Source organism: Elephas maximus, chromosome 18 (assembly GCF_024166365.1).
Source record: "Elephas maximus indicus isolate mEleMax1 chromosome 18, mEleMax1 primary haplotype, whole genome shotgun sequence".
Lineage (NCBI taxonomy): Eukaryota > Metazoa > Chordata > Mammalia > Proboscidea > Elephantidae > Elephas > Elephas maximus.
In genome coordinates, this window is record NC_064836.1 from 84,631,381 (window position 1) to 84,646,241 (window position 14,861).

Consider the following 14,861-nt stretch of genomic DNA (forward strand, 5'->3'; position numbering starts at 1 on the left):
CGGGGCAAGTCAGCCGGACTGCACGGAGACTCGCGGCCAAGTGAACAGCTCCCGGAAACACAGGGCTCAGCCACACCCGGAATGCTTTGCGCAGCAAAGGAAGGCCCCAAGGCCCATGTGGGAAATCACCTGACCCACGGGAGTCCTTCATTAAGTACCTGAGGCCTTGGAGAAAAGCGTTGAAGGGCAGGATGACTCACTCCTAAGTGGAAGTAGAGATTTTATCAGGGGATTTGGCAATGGTCATCCTATCAACGTGTTGCGTCAGAGGAATGCATTTGCAACGGAAGGATCTTCCGGCACCTTGCCAGGTCGGTGGGGGCTGGGGGACCGGACTGGGATTCCCAGGCGCCTTAGTTCGCTGGTGCCGCCCTAACAGAACTAGCAGCGGTGCGTGGCTTTGACAAACAGAAACGTTTGTATTCTTTCCCAGTCGACCAGGCGACGAGTTCCAATTGAGGGCGCCAGCGCCTGGGGAAGGAGTTCCCTGCCTGTCAGCTCTGGGTGAAGGCCCTAGGCATCAGTCATCTTCTGGTCTACGAGCTTCTCAGGGCAGGGACCCAGGTCCGAAGGACGCGCTCTGCCTCTGCCTCTGCCTCTTCTTCCTTGGCGCCCATTGGTCCCTCTCTCCTCTCCGCTAGCTTCTCTCTTTTCTCTCTCCAAAGGGACCGCCTGCCCATACAACCTAATCCTCTACATCGCCTCCTCCCTCATTGACATAACCCCCTGTGCTCCTGCCTCATTAACATTATAAAAACCATCACAGAGGGCAGGATTCACAAGCCCTGGGGTAATTAGGACAGATCACAAATCCCAGAAGGACCCCACAAGTCTGGGAATCCTGGATTCCTTGGACCCTCCGGCTGCCAAGGGTCTTGGCCCCGCAGTCCTGCCAGACAGTGAGTTGATTGTGATCCTAGCGACACCCCGCCTATTAGGGCCAGGAGGGACTCTGAGTTTCTGATGGCCTCTTTCCCACAGACGGTTCTATTGGCGGCAGATGTGCGCCTCCCCCAAGGTGCTTGCCCCCACCCCGCCCATCGCCTTTGCAGGATGAGCTCCCTGCCCCGCTGACTGGTGCGCCTACACATCCCTCCGCTAGTGGAGCTGGGTTGGGGCTTTGGGGGGGGGGCGGGACCGGTGGGTACGCTTCCGTGTGCGGCCCACGCCCCTCCATCCCGAGTCCTCTCTCCGTCGCCTTCTCTCTCTTCTCCTCGCGGCTTGGCAATGCCTCGATAATTGTACAGAACGCACCGTTGTACGGAGGGTTAGTCAGGATTATTTTGACACAATCGGTGTCCCATTCCACTGTTTGTTCCAAAGAGAACGCCCGTGGTGTCCTCCTGGGGAAGCGATGGAGACCCGATCTCTTTCAGAAAACCCCTTGGCACCGCCAGGTGCAGTTGGCTGAACCCCTTGCCCAGGAGACGTTCTGCCTTGCGGGCAATAAATAAATGAAGGAATGAAGAAATAAATACGTAACAGGGTTATTCATTGGAAACAAAAGAAAAGGAAATGAGATTATAATCTCATAATACGGTGGCATCTCTAGGCTTCGTGTCACGCAGCTCAGCAACCGAGGGCGTCACCCGCGCAGTCCACCGCCTCTCCTACCGCACCGTACAGAGCATTCAGCGTTGGTTTTTGTCCTAGTGTTAACGGTAAATCGTAATTCCCGTACATCGCGCCTTCTTTCACCTTGAGTTGCTAGTTCATTCTCCAGAAAAGAACTACATAGAAAAAATCTATATGCATCTCTACATATCCATAACTGACCCCGCCCCACAAATACTAATTCCCACAATATCGTACCTAAAACAGCAGAAACTTTGACCAAATCAGCGACTACAAAAAGCCCAGCGGCAAAGAAAAGAACAGCAGACAGACCGCGGAACCACGCGTTTCCAAGCGTCCTTGTAATCCGGTGACCACGACATCTCTCCCCACAGTGCTTGATCAGCTTCCGAAGGGAGGTTCGCATAGCTTCTTGAACCTTGTAGTTGCATCGATACACGTCAGCCCGGCTAGCGAAAAATGTTTCTGTAGTTATGTGTAACTCCAGGGATGTCGTTTTCAAAATAACCTACGTCTGCTGGAACGCATCGCCGACGTTTCTGGACAGTCGTTTTGGTGTGCCCCTCTGACAGTGTCACCCGGTTGGGTCCGCTTCTCCCCGACCCCCATCCCGTGACTTCACTGGGAAAAGCAGGTCAACCCCTTTAGGCCGTCACGCAGGCGCGCCGTGGGCCCGGGATAAATTTGCTCTCCTGGACCCAGTGCATTTGTCGCGGACTCATTCCCGGACTCACCTCCCTGACCCTCCTTCAGCTGCCGCCCAGGCTCCGGGCCCGCCTCCTTGCCGCCCGCGGCCGCCAGAGGGCGCAGCCTCCCCTCGAGAGCGCGGCCTCGTCCCCTCCAAGCGCCGGGAGCTCCCGGGCTTCCCGCTCCAGCCTAGGGCCTTCGCCATCCGCCCTGACCTGGGCAGCGGGCCTCTGCGGAGGGCCTTGACACCGCGCGGACCTCGTCGCCTCCTCGAGCTCTCCCTGACTCGCTTCTGGACACACTGAACCCCGTCTGAGCTATCCGCCCTCCCCCGCCAGACCAGCCGCCCACCCCTCGGAGGGGCTAATTCACGCTGGACCCGCCGCTCTCCGCCTGGGGCCTTTGAAGGGCCGCGAGGGCTCAGGGCCTCTGAACTGTGGCGTCATCTCGTCTTCAATCCCGGACAGCCCCGGATCGCCAAAGCTCAGGCTCAGGAGGGTTTGGGTTAAGGTTAGGGTTAGGGCAACGGTTCAGGTTAGGGCTGGGGTTAGGGCTAGGGCGAGGGCGAGGGCGAGGGCGAGGGCGAGGGCGAGGGTTAGGGTTAGTGTTAGGGCGAGGGTGAGGGTGAAGGTGAGGGGGAGGGTTGGGGTGAGGGGGAGGGTGAGGGTGAGGGTGATGGTGAGGGGGAGGGGCTATTTCACGCTGAACCCGCCGCTCTCCACCCGGGGCCTTTGAAGAGCCGCGAGGGCTTAGGGCCTCTTAGCTCCGGTGTCATCTCATCTTCAATCCGGACAGCACGAGGTCGCCAAAACTCAGGTTCGGGAGCCCGGAGGGAGCGAAGAAAATAGTCTCCTGAGTCACACATTCCTTCTTTTCTTCACTTCCCTTCTTGGTTGCTTCTTCCTTTAACCCGTTGTTTCCTTTAAGAACCCCTTCTGACCGACCAAAATCAAGAGATTCGGTAAGGCGCAAAAGAGGCCACGCTGTGGACAAATCGGCCCCTTCACAAGTGGCCGGCAAGCCATGAGGAGGCACAAAGGGTCAGACAGGCGGTGGCGGGCTGGTGGGACCAAATGCCTAGAAGCCAGCAAAGGAGGACACCGCAGGAGGAAGAAGAGGGGGCAGTGTGACCTCATTCCTACTGGGCAAGTGGGGGAGTGCATAGCCGTCTGGGATAGGGGTAGGAGATTGGGGTCATAGGAATGGGGCAGAGGCCCTGGAGAGGCACTTGTCATTTCCTGATCCCTTGTGCTCTGGAGATTTTTGGTTTCACGTGCATGTTCTCTGTGTTTAAATAGTGGCATTCTGTTTTGTTTTCTTTTTTATGGTTTCCATTATCTATCTGTTCTACCAATGAACTCCTTCATCCAGCTCGATAATCTCTAGCACCTTTCCGAGGCTACCACCGCCAACGCCGATGGGAGGAGGCTCAGAGGAAAGACGATAAGAAAGAGGCCTGGTGTTTATGTATAAAAACTTGATTATTAATAAGTTGGGCTAGTGTCTGGACAGATATGACCCAGAATATATACACCTTACTCCAAACACGTGCGACAGCAATCGCATCGATACACTTTCTTCGGCGATGGAATGGTGTTGCTCTAACGCCTCTCAGTCCATTTTCTGTGTGTTGAAAGTGGGCAAGGGAGACATCCGTTCACGGGGGGGGGGCGGTTCTCTGGGACGTAAACTGTGCCATCGTTCCTTCGGTGATAGCTGTGGAACAAACTGTCTTCCACTTCCCGATTCCCACTCTCACACCTAAGGGAAAAGGAACATGTTAAGAAAAGAAAAAGAAAAAGGAAAAACCGTCCTTTTTAGAAATTCCCCTTACGAATAGAGAGGGCATCCCCTCTTTCTCTACACACCTACCCAATAATTTCCAATTTGAGGGCCCATCTTGCCAGAAGGGAAAGAAGTTGAGGTGTGTACAAAGCAGGGCTATTTCCCTCGCCGGGGTTCGCTTAGGATTCGTGGATTTCACAGACTGCCAAGGAGGCGGTGATGGCAGGGAGGAGTTCCGATCAGTCGTGCGAAGGCTTTTGTTCATCTGGCTTTAGCCACTGGGTCCACCGCCTGGTGCCTCCGGTGCCTCCGGGAAAAAGACCGAGGAGCCTTCAAAGGATCAGGCACCCCAAGACTTGAAGATGCACCGTCAGCGCTGCGTCCGTGTGCCAGGTCGAGGTTTCCCAGAGTCCTATCTTTCTTCCCGCGTTCCTCTGTCTCCGGAACACCGCGTCGTGGCTGCCCAGCGTCTCTTTCAATCGTAGGGATTCGGCCTCGAGGGATAGATGCCTGGATGTGGGTGCGGTCAGTCTTGCAGCGCGTCAAGCAGAGCCCGAAAGTCAAGGTCGCCGAGGGAGAGTTGGAGTTGTGGAGGGTCCTCCTCCTGTGGATCCGCGTTCAGAAAGCTTTGGGACTTTCCCTGCAACTCTGGGGCGGAGAGGAGTTCATCTAAAAGGCTCTCGATTTCCTGGCAGTCTTGGTCTGGTGGACGAGATGACCCTCGAGCCGATTGTGCCGGCTCTGGCCACAGGTGTGCCTCGGAGTGTCCGGGCTGCTGGAGTGTCTCTTGGCTGGGTTCCCATCTGGCAGTCCCAGCCTGGGCCACCTCACAGCCCCATTGCGTGAAGGGAGCTGTGACTTGCTGAGCCGGAACCTGCCATTGCGTCTTTGAATTGTCAGGCCGAGAAGGGTCTTGGGCGAGCCACCCTGCCGAGACAGCGTGTTGGTGGCGATGCTGGTAATTTCCTGGGTATTGGGGCCAGAAAGGAGCCTGAGGGTCTGACAGCCTCTCTCCCACAGTGGGTCCTGTTGGCGATTGGTTCAGCTGTGTCCCCGGGGCGTGAGAGGTCTCTGCTGTGTTCGCAGTCAGGGCGGGCTGGTCCATCATGGCGCCTGGTGCTTGGCCGGCACAGCCCTGGCTGGGTTCCGAAGGAAGAAACGGGGGACGGGACTCAGTGAGAACAGGTAGGATGGCTTGGTTGCTGCTGGAAGGATGGGAGGGTGGGCCGAGAGGGTAGGTGCTCTGTACAGAGGACGGGTCGCTTTGGTCAAGTGGAAGCGTGGCCGCATGAGTCGAGCTCTCTGCCAAGGACTTCGGCGGTGCACTCGCGCTCTGCACCGGCTTCCGAGCTCTTCGGTTCTGAAACCATTACGTGAATTCGGGATCGCGGAAGGCCAGTTCGTTGAGCCAGTTCTTCCTTGGCCTCGTTACCAGGGTACCGGTTCTCCTCGAAGGCCTCGACTAGGAGACTCGTTTGCGATCTGGTGATGGCTGTGCGTTTTCGCCTGGCCGCTTTGGGGAAATTTTCCGGAGACCAAGGCTGAGGCTCTCCCTGTCCCTGGGACGGCTCTTCTTCTGAGGCCTGTCCAGAGGCCGAGCGGCTCTTCCTTAGGAGACCTGCTCTGCGGCTTGCAAACCAAGTCTGAATGCGATCCTCCGCGATGCCAGTTTCTCTGGCGAGTTCTTCTCTGGTAGTTCTACCAGGGTAGGGGTTCTGTTCAAACGATGCTCGCAGGGTCTCTCTTTGACTGGGCTTCAAAACCAACCTCTCTCGTCGGCCTCGTGGATTTTGAGAGCGACTCGAAGCGCTGGTCGGATCCACCGGGGCAAGTCAGCCGGACTGCACGGAGACTCGCGGCCAAGTGAACAGCTCCCGGAAACACAGGGCTCAGCCACACCCGGAATGCTTTGCGCAGCAAAGGAAGGCCCCAAGGCCCATGTGGGAAATCACCTGACCCACGGGAGTCCTTCATTAAGTACCTGAGGCCTTGGAGAAAAGCGTTGAAGGGCAGGATGACTCACTCCTAAGTGGAAGTAGAGATTTTATCAGGGGATTTGGCAATGGTCATCCTATCAACGTGTTGCGTCAGAGGAATGCATTTGCAACGGAAGGATCTTCCGGCACCTTGCCAGGTCGGTGGGGGCTGGGGGACCGGACTGGGATTCCCAGGCGCCTTAGTTCGCTGGTGCCGCCCTAACAGAACTAGCAGCGGTGCGTGGCTTTGACAAACAGAAACGTTTGTATTCTTTCCCAGTCGACCAGGCGACGAGTTCCAATTGAGGGCGCCAGCGCCTGGGGAAGGAGTTCCCTGCCTGTCAGCTCTGGGTGAAGGCCCTAGGCATCAGTCATCTTCTGGTCTACGAGCTTCTCAGGGCAGGGACCCAGGTCCGAAGGACGCGCTCTGCCTCTGCCTCTGCCTCTTCTTCCTTGGCGCCCATTGGTCCCTCTCTCCTCTCCGCTAGCTTCTCTCTTTTCTCTCTCCAAAGGGACCGCCTGCCCATACAACCTAATCCTCTACATCGCCTCCTCCCTCATTGACATAACCCCCTGTGCTCCTGCCTCATTAACATTATAAAAACCATCACAGAGGGCAGGATTCACAAGCCCTGGGGTAATTAGGACAGATCACAAATCCCAGAAGGACCCCACAAGTCTGGGAATCCTGGATTCCTTGGACCCTCCGGCTGCCAAGGGTCTTGGCCCCGCAGTCCTGCCAGACAGTGAGTTGATTGTGATCCTAGCGACACCCCGCCTATTAGGGCCAGGAGGGACTCTGAGTTTCTGATGGCCTCTTTCCCACAGACGGTTCTATTGGCGGCAGATGTGCGCCTCCCCCAAGGTGCTTGCCCCCACCCCGCCCATCGCCTTTGCAGGATGAGCTCCCTGCCCCGCTGACTGGTGCGCCTACACATCCCTCCGCTAGTGGAGCTGGGTTGGGGCTTTGGGGGGGGGGCGGGACCGGTGGGTACGCTTCCGTGTGCGGCCCACGCCCCTCCATCCCGAGTCCTCTCTCCGTCGCCTTCTCTCTCTTCTCCTCGCGGCTTGGCAATGCCTCGATAATTGTACAGAACGCACCGTTGTACGGAGGGTTAGTCAGGATTATTTTGACACAATCGGTGTCCCATTCCACTGTTTGTTCCAAAGAGAACGCCCGTGGTGTCCTCCTGGGGAAGCGATGGAGACCCGATCTCTTTCAGAAAACCCCTTGGCACCGCCAGGTGCAGTTGGCTGAACCCCTTGCCCAGGAGACGTTCTGCCTTGCGGGCAATAAATAAATGAAGGAATGAAGAAATAAATACGTAACAGGGTTATTCATTGGAAACAAAAGAAAAGGAAATGAGATTATAATCTCATAATACGGTGGCATCTCTAGGCTTCGTGTCACGCAGCTCAGCAACCGAGGGCGTCACCCGCGCAGTCCACCGCCTCTCCTACCGCACCGTACAGAGCATTCAGCGTTGGTTTTTGTCCTAGTGTTAACGGTAAATCGTAATTCCCGTACATCGCGCCTTCTTTCACCTTGAGTTGCTAGTTCATTCTCCAGAAAAGAACTACATAGAAAAAATCTATATGCATCTCTACATATCCATAACTGACCCCGCCCCACAAATACTAATTCCCACAATATCGTACCTAAAACAGCAGAAACTTTGACCAAATCAGCGACTACAAAAAGCCCAGCGGCAAAGAAAAGAACAGCAGACAGACCGCGGAACCACGCGTTTCCAAGCGTCCTTGTAATCCGGTGACCACGACATCTCTCCCCACAGTGCTTGATCAGCTTCCGAAGGGAGGTTCGCATAGCTTCTTGAACCTTGTAGTTGCATCGATACACGTCAGCCCGGCTAGCGAAAAATGTTTCTGTAGTTATGTGTAACTCCAGGGATGTCGTTTTCAAAATAACCTACGTCTGCTGGAACGCATCGCCGACGTTTCTGGACAGTCGTTTTGGTGTGCCCCTCTGACAGTGTCACCCGGTTGGGTCCGCTTCTCCCCGACCCCCATCCCGTGACTTCACTGGGAAAAGCAGGTCAACCCCTTTAGGCCGTCACGCAGGCGCGCCGTGGGCCCGGGATAAATTTGCTCTCCTGGACCCAGTGCATTTGTCGCGGACTCATTCCCGGACTCACCTCCCTGACCCTCCTTCAGCTGCCGCCCAGGCTCCGGGCCCGCCTCCTTGCCGCCCGCGGCCGCCAGAGGGCGCAGCCTCCCCTCGAGAGCGCGGCCTCGTCCCCTCCAAGCGCCGGGAGCTCCCGGGCTTCCCGCTCCAGCCTAGGGCCTTCGCCATCCGCCCTGACCTGGGCAGCGGGCCTCTGCGGAGGGCCTTGACACCGCGCGGACCTCGTCGCCTCCTCGAGCTCTCCCTGACTCGCTTCTGGACACACTGAACCCCGTCTGAGCTATCCGCCCTCCCCCGCCAGACCAGCCGCCCACCCCTCGGAGGGGCTAATTCACGCTGGACCCGCCGCTCTCCGCCTGGGGCCTTTGAAGGGCCGCGAGGGCTCAGGGCCTCTGAACTGTGGCGTCATCTCGTCTTCAATCCCGGACAGCCCCGGATCGCCAAAGCTCAGGCTCAGGAGGGTTTGGGTTAAGGTTAGGGTTAGGGCAACGGTTCAGGTTAGGGCTGGGGTTAGGGCTAGGGCGAGGGCGAGGGCGAGGGCGAGGGCGAGGGCGAGGGTTAGGGTTAGTGTTAGGGCGAGGGTGAGGGTGAAGGTGAGGGGGAGGGTTGGGGTGAGGGGGAGGGTGAGGGTGAGGGTGATGGTGAGGGGGAGGGGCTATTTCACGCTGAACCCGCCGCTCTCCACCCGGGGCCTTTGAAGAGCCGCGAGGGCTTAGGGCCTCTTAGCTCCGGTGTCATCTCATCTTCAATCCGGACAGCACGAGGTCGCCAAAACTCAGGTTCGGGAGCCCGGAGGGAGCGAAGAAAATAGTCTCCTGAGTCACACATTCCTTCTTTTCTTCACTTCCCTTCTTGGTTGCTTCTTCCTTTAACCCGTTGTTTCCTTTAAGAACCCCTTCTGACCGACCAAAATCAAGAGATTCGGTAAGGCGCAAAAGAGGCCACGCTGTGGACAAATCGGCCCCTTCACAAGTGGCCGGCAAGCCATGAGGAGGCACAAAGGGTCAGACAGGCGGTGGCGGGCTGGTGGGACCAAATGCCTAGAAGCCAGCAAAGGAGGACACCGCAGGAGGAAGAAGAGGGGGCAGTGTGACCTCATTCCTACTGGGCAAGTGGGGGAGTGCATAGCCGTCTGGGATAGGGGTAGGAGATTGGGGTCATAGGAATGGGGCAGAGGCCCTGGAGAGGCACTTGTCATTTCCTGATCCCTTGTGCTCTGGAGATTTTTGGTTTCACGTGCATGTTCTCTGTGTTTAAATAGTGGCATTCTGTTTTGTTTTCTTTTTTATGGTTTCCATTATCTATCTGTTCTACCAATGAACTCCTTCATCCAGCTCGATAATCTCTAGCACCTTTCCGAGGCTACCACCGCCAACGCCGATGGGAGGAGGCTCAGAGGAAAGACGATAAGAAAGAGGCCTGGTGTTTATGTATAAAAACTTGATTATTAATAAGTTGGGCTAGTGTCTGGACAGATATGACCCAGAATATATACACCTTACTCCAAACACGTGCGACAGCAATCGCATCGATACACTTTCTTCGGCGATGGAATGGTGTTGCTCTAACGCCTCTCAGTCCATTTTCTGTGTGTTGAAAGTGGGCAAGGGAGACATCCGTTCACGGGGGGGGGGCGGTTCTCTGGGACGTAAACTGTGCCATCGTTCCTTCGGTGATAGCTGTGGAACAAACTGTCTTCCACTTCCCGATTCCCACTCTCACACCTAAGGGAAAAGGAACATGTTAAGAAAAGAAAAAGAAAAAGGAAAAACCGTCCTTTTTAGAAATTCCCCTTACGAATAGAGAGGGCATCCCCTCTTTCTCTACACACCTACCCAATAATTTCCAATTTGAGGGCCCATCTTGCCAGAAGGGAAAGAAGTTGAGGTGTGTACAAAGCAGGGCTATTTCCCTCGCCGGGGTTCGCTTAGGATTCGTGGATTTCACAGACTGCCAAGGAGGCGGTGATGGCAGGGAGGAGTTCCGATCAGTCGTGCGAAGGCTTTTGTTCATCTGGCTTTAGCCACTGGGTCCACCGCCTGGTGCCTCCGGTGCCTCCGGGAAAAAGACCGAGGAGCCTTCAAAGGATCAGGCACCCCAAGACTTGAAGATGCACCGTCAGCGCTGCGTCCGTGTGCCAGGTCGAGGTTTCCCAGAGTCCTATCTTTCTTCCCGCGTTCCTCTGTCTCCGGAACACCGCGTCGTGGCTGCCCAGCGTCTCTTTCAATCGTAGGGATTCGGCCTCGAGGGATAGATGCCTGGATGTGGGTGCGGTCAGTCTTGCAGCGCGTCAAGCAGAGCCCGAAAGTCAAGGTCGCCGAGGGAGAGTTGGAGTTGTGGAGGGTCCTCCTCCTGTGGATCCGCGTTCAGAAAGCTTTGGGACTTTCCCTGCAACTCTGGGGCGGAGAGGAGTTCATCTAAAAGGCTCTCGATTTCCTGGCAGTCTTGGTCTGGTGGACGAGATGACCCTCGAGCCGATTGTGCCGGCTCTGGCCACAGGTGTGCCTCGGAGTGTCCGGGCTGCTGGAGTGTCTCTTGGCTGGGTTCCCATCTGGCAGTCCCAGCCTGGGCCACCTCACAGCCCCATTGCGTGAAGGGAGCTGTGACTTGCTGAGCCGGAACCTGCCATTGCGTCTTTGAATTGTCAGGCCGAGAAGGGTCTTGGGCGAGCCACCCTGCCGAGACAGCGTGTTGGTGGCGATGCTGGTAATTTCCTGGGTATTGGGGCCAGAAAGGAGCCTGAGGGTCTGACAGCCTCTCTCCCACAGTGGGTCCTGTTGGCGATTGGTTCAGCTGTGTCCCCGGGGCGTGAGAGGTCTCTGCTGTGTTCGCAGTCAGGGCGGGCTGGTCCATCATGGCGCCTGGTGCTTGGCCGGCACAGCCCTGGCTGGGTTCCGAAGGAAGAAACGGGGGACGGGACTCAGTGAGAACAGGTAGGATGGCTTGGTTGCTGCTGGAAGGATGGGAGGGTGGGCCGAGAGGGTAGGTGCTCTGTACAGAGGACGGGTCGCTTTGGTCAAGTGGAAGCGTGGCCGCATGAGTCGAGCTCTCTGCCAAGGACTTCGGCGGTGCACTCGCGCTCTGCACCGGCTTCCGAGCTCTTCGGTTCTGAAACCATTACGTGAATTCGGGATCGCGGAAGGCCAGTTCGTTGAGCCAGTTCTTCCTTGGCCTCGTTACCAGGGTACCGGTTCTCCTCGAAGGCCTCGACTAGGAGACTCGTTTGCGATCTGGTGATGGCTGTGCGTTTTCGCCTGGCCGCTTTGGGGAAATTTTCCGGAGACCAAGGCTGAGGCTCTCCCTGTCCCTGGGACGGCTCTTCTTCTGAGGCCTGTCCAGAGGCCGAGCGGCTCTTCCTTAGGAGACCTGCTCTGCGGCTTGCAAACCAAGTCTGAATGCGATCCTCCGCGATGCCAGTTTCTCTGGCGAGTTCTTCTCTGGTAGTTCTACCAGGGTAGGGGTTCTGTTCAAACGATGCTCGCAGGGTCTCTCTTTGACTGGGCTTCAAAACCAACCTCTCTCGTCGGCCTCGTGGATTTTGAGAGCGACTCGAAGCGCTGGTCGGATCCACCGGGGCAAGTCAGCCGGACTGCACGGAGACTCGCGGCCAAGTGAACAGCTCCCGGAAACACAGGGCTCAGCCACACCCGGAATGCTTTGCGCAGCAAAGGAAGGCCCCAAGGCCCATGTGGGAAATCACCTGACCCACGGGAGTCCTTCATTAAGTACCTGAGGCCTTGGAGAAAAGCGTTGAAGGGCAGGATGACTCACTCCTAAGTGGAAGTAGAGATTTTATCAGGGGATTTGGCAATGGTCATCCTATCAACGTGTTGCGTCAGAGGAATGCATTTGCAACGGAAGGATCTTCCGGCACCTTGCCAGGTCGGTGGGGGCTGGGGGACCGGACTGGGATTCCCAGGCGCCTTAGTTCGCTGGTGCCGCCCTAACAGAACTAGCAGCGGTGCGTGGCTTTGACAAACAGAAACGTTTGTATTCTTTCCCAGTCGACCAGGCGACGAGTTCCAATTGAGGGCGCCAGCGCCTGGGGAAGGAGTTCCCTGCCTGTCAGCTCTGGGTGAAGGCCCTAGGCATCAGTCATCTTCTGGTCTACGAGCTTCTCAGGGCAGGGACCCAGGTCCGAAGGACGCGCTCTGCCTCTGCCTCTGCCTCTTCTTCCTTGGCGCCCATTGGTCCCTCTCTCCTCTCCGCTAGCTTCTCTCTTTTCTCTCTCCAAAGGGACCGCCTGCCCATACAACCTAATCCTCTACATCGCCTCCTCCCTCATTGACATAACCCCCTGTGCTCCTGCCTCATTAACATTATAAAAACCATCACAGAGGGCAGGATTCACAAGCCCTGGGGTAATTAGGACAGATCACAAATCCCAGAAGGACCCCACAAGTCTGGGAATCCTGGATTCCTTGGACCCTCCGGCTGCCAAGGGTCTTGGCCCCGCAGTCCTGCCAGACAGTGAGTTGATTGTGATCCTAGCGACACCCCGCCTATTAGGGCCAGGAGGGACTCTGAGTTTCTGATGGCCTCTTTCCCACAGACGGTTCTATTGGCGGCAGATGTGCGCCTCCCCCAAGGTGCTTGCCCCCACCCCGCCCATCGCCTTTGCAGGATGAGCTCCCTGCCCCGCTGACTGGTGCGCCTACACATCCCTCCGCTAGTGGAGCTGGGTTGGGGCTTTGGGGGGGGGGCGGGACCGGTGGGTACGCTTCCGTGTGCGGCCCACGCCCCTCCATCCCGAGTCCTCTCTCCGTCGCCTTCTCTCTCTTCTCCTCGCGGCTTGGCAATGCCTCGATAATTGTACAGAACGCACCGTTGTACGGAGGGTTAGTCAGGATTATTTTGACACAATCGGTGTCCCATTCCACTGTTTGTTCCAAAGAGAACGCCCGTGGTGTCCTCCTGGGGAAGCGATGGAGACCCGATCTCTTTCAGAAAACCCCTTGGCACCGCCAGGTGCAGTTGGCTGAACCCCTTGCCCAGGAGACGTTCTGCCTTGCGGGCAATAAATAAATGAAGGAATGAAGAAATAAATACGTAACAGGGTTATTCATTGGAAACAAAAGAAAAGGAAATGAGATTATAATCTCATAATACGGTGGCATCTCTAGGCTTCGTGTCACGCAGCTCAGCAACCGAGGGCGTCACCCGCGCAGTCCACCGCCTCTCCTACCGCACCGTACAGAGCATTCAGCGTTGGTTTTTGTCCTAGTGTTAACGGTAAATCGTAATTCCCGTACATCGCGCCTTCTTTCACCTTGAGTTGCTAGTTCATTCTCCAGAAAAGAACTACATAGAAAAAATCTATATGCATCTCTACATATCCATAACTGACCCCGCCCCACAAATACTAATTCCCACAATATCGTACCTAAAACAGCAGAAACTTTGACCAAATCAGCGACTACAAAAAGCCCAGCGGCAAAGAAAAGAACAGCAGACAGACCGCGGAACCACGCGTTTCCAAGCGTCCTTGTAATCCGGTGACCACGACATCTCTCCCCACAGTGCTTGATCAGCTTCCGAAGGGAGGTTCGCATAGCTTCTTGAACCTTGTAGTTGCATCGATACACGTCAGCCCGGCTAGCGAAAAATGTTTCTGTAGTTATGTGTAACTCCAGGGATGTCGTTTTCAAAATAACCTACGTCTGCTGGAACGCATCGCCGACGTTTCTGGACAGTCGTTTTGGTGTGCCCCTCTGACAGTGTCACCCGGTTGGGTCCGCTTCTCCCCGACCCCCATCCCGTGACTTCACTGGGAAAAGCAGGTCAACCCCTTTAGGCCGTCACGCAGGCGCGCCGTGGGCCCGGGATAAATTTGCTCTCCTGGACCCAGTGCATTTGTCGCGGACTCATTCCCGGACTCACCTCCCTGACCCTCCTTCAGCTGCCGCCCAGGCTCCGGGCCCGCCTCCTTGCCGCCCGCGGCCGCCAGAGGGCGCAGCCTCCCCTCGAGAGCGCGGCCTCGTCCCCTCCAAGCGCCGGGAGCTCCCGGGCTTCCCGCTCCAGCCTAGGGCCTTCGCCATCCGCCCTGACCTGGGCAGCGGGCCTCTGCGGAGGGCCTTGACACCGCGCGGACCTCGTCGCCTCCTCGAGCTCTCCCTGACTCGCTTCTGGACACACTGAACCCCGTCTGAGCTATCCGCCCTCCCCCGCCAGACCAGCCGCCCACCCCTCGGAGGGGCTAATTCACGCTGGACCCGCCGCTCTCCGCCTGGGGCCTTTGAAGGGCCGCGAGGGCTCAGGGCCTCTGAACTGTGGCGTCATCTCGTCTTCAATCCCGGACAGCCCCGGATCGCCAAAGCTCAGGCTCAGGAGGGTTTGGGTTAAGGTTCGGGTTAGGGCAACGGTTCAGGTTAGGGCTGGGGTTAGGGCTAGGGCGAGGGCGAGGGCGAGGGCGAGGGCGAGGGCGAGGGCGAGGGTTAGGGTTAGTGTTAGGGCGAGGGTGAGGGTGAAGGTGAGGGGGAGGGTTGGGGTGAGGGGGAGGGTGAGGGTGAGGGTGATGGTGAGGGGGAGGGGCTATTTCACGCTGAACCCGCCGCTCTCCACCCGGGGCCTTTGAAGAGCCGCGAGGGCTTAGGGCCTCTTAGCTCCGGTGTCATCTCATCTTCAATCCGGACAGCACGAGGTCGCCAAAACTCAGGTTCGGGAGCCCGGAGGGACCGAAGAAAATAGTCTCC